This window comes from Hyaena hyaena, unplaced genomic scaffold (assembly GCF_003009895.1).
Source record: "Hyaena hyaena isolate Hyena2069 unplaced genomic scaffold, ASM300989v1 scaffold_2873, whole genome shotgun sequence".
NCBI lineage: Eukaryota > Metazoa > Chordata > Mammalia > Carnivora > Hyaenidae > Hyaena > Hyaena hyaena.
The window spans coordinates 1-1874 of record NW_024083524.1 but is presented as its reverse complement, the minus strand read 5'-3'; the positions used below and the strand labels follow the sequence as shown (position 1 = coordinate 1874).

Here is a 1874-nt window from a genome sequence, read left to right as displayed (position 1 = left end):
AGACCGCTAGATGTGCTTGCAAAAAAGCATACAAGACACCAGGTACACCCTTGCCACAGAGATCAAAGACCTAAGAACTAGTCAGGATGAATTAAAAAATCCTTTAACTGAGTTAAAGATGCAGTGACAGTGACTGAGTTAGGTTCAGTGACACCGTGGATAGAAGATGCAGAGGAGAGAATAGTTGAAATAGAAGGTAAAATTATGGGAAAATAATGAAGCTGAAAAACAGAGGGAAAGGAAATTACTAGATCGTGAGGGGAGAACTAAGTGATTTCATGAAATGAAACAGTATCTGTACCATAGGAGTTCCAAAAGAAGAGGAGCAAGAAAAGGGACAGGCTTATTTGAATACATTATAGCTGAGAACTTCCTTAATCTGGGGAAGGAAACAGACACCAGATCCAAGAGGCACAGAGAACTCCCTTCAAAATCAACAAAAACAGGTCAACACCACGACATAGCATAGTGAAACTGGCAAAATACAAAGATAAAGAGAGTTCTGCTTCGTGTGCTTTTAAAGAAAGTGTGTATTCTGCTATTGTCTGGAATGGACTATCATTAGGTTGAATTAGTTGATAGCGTTGTTTAAGACCTCTTTATAATTATTGATCTATCTATTATCTATATCAAACTCTTGAGAGTTTTTGATAGATCTAAGTGTCTTTTACTTTGTATCCATCTTCACTTTCTCTAATTTAAAGTTCAATTTTCCAGTGCACCTGAGGATTGTTATGCTTCCCTGGTAAAGTCATGCTTTGACCATTATTGCATAGCCCTGTGTATCATTCATTAGTAGTACTTCTGGTCCTAAAATTTAACTTACCGATTAATTCGTGTCCTCATGGCATTACTTTTTCTAGCCTTTTTACATTCAATGTATCTCTGTCTCTATATTAAAATGAGTTTTGCTCTTCCCTGTTGCAGCCATCACTGAAGCACCAGCAGCCAAAATGAAGTTCAATCCCTTTGTGACTTCTGACTGGAGCAAGAACCACAAAAGGCAATTTTATGCACCTCCCCACATTTACAGGAAGGTTGTGTCTTTCCCTCTTTCCAGAGGAGCCGAGACAGAAGAACAACATTTAATCCGTGCCCATCTGGACAGATGATGACGTTCTGGTTGTGCCAGTACACCACAAAGGCCAGCAAATTGGGCAATGTAGTCCAGGTTTACGGGAAGAAATACATCATCTACACTGAATGAGTACAGCGTGAGAAGGTGAATGGCACACCTGTCCACGTGGGCATCCACCCTTCTAAGATGGTTATCAATAGACTGAATTGGACAAAAATCGCAAAGAGGTCTTTGAATGTAAAGCCATATCTTGTCAAGTAGGAAAGGAAAAGGACAAATATAAGGAAGAAACAATCGAGAAGATGCAGGAATAAAGTAATCTCATGTATGATGTTGAATAAAAACTGTTAAGATGAAAAAATATAATGGGAGTTTCTAGTCAATAGTACATTGTGGCGTCTTGCCGCTCTCCTACCTAGCAATTTCTGCCTTTCATCAGGAACGATTAAAATATTTACATTTGCTTAAGTATAGATATGATGGATTTTAAAACTATCATCTCCTTTTGAGTAGCTTTCTTTCTTTTTCTTTTCTTCTTTCTTGTTTGTTCCCTTTTTTCCTTCCTTCCTTCCTTCCTTCCTTCCTTCCTTCCTTCCTTCCTTCCTTCCTTCTTTCCTTCCTTCTTTCCTTTATTTCCTTTCCTTTATCTTTTCATTCTTTCCTTAACCCTATTCACTTGCCACCTTATGTATTACTGAAGTATTTTTCAGTGGTTCATTTATAGTCAACATATTGGTTTCATGGTTATTCCTTTTCTTTTATATTTAAGTGGTTTCTGTAGGGATTATGTTATAGA

The 1874-nt window shown here is 37.7% G+C and overlaps 1 pseudogene; it reads left to right on the top strand.

The window, feature by feature from the left end:
- Positions 1 to 953: 953 nt before the first annotated feature.
- Positions 954 to 1392, top strand: LOC120227706 (annotated as a pseudogene).
- Positions 1393 to 1874: the final 482 nt, after the last annotated feature.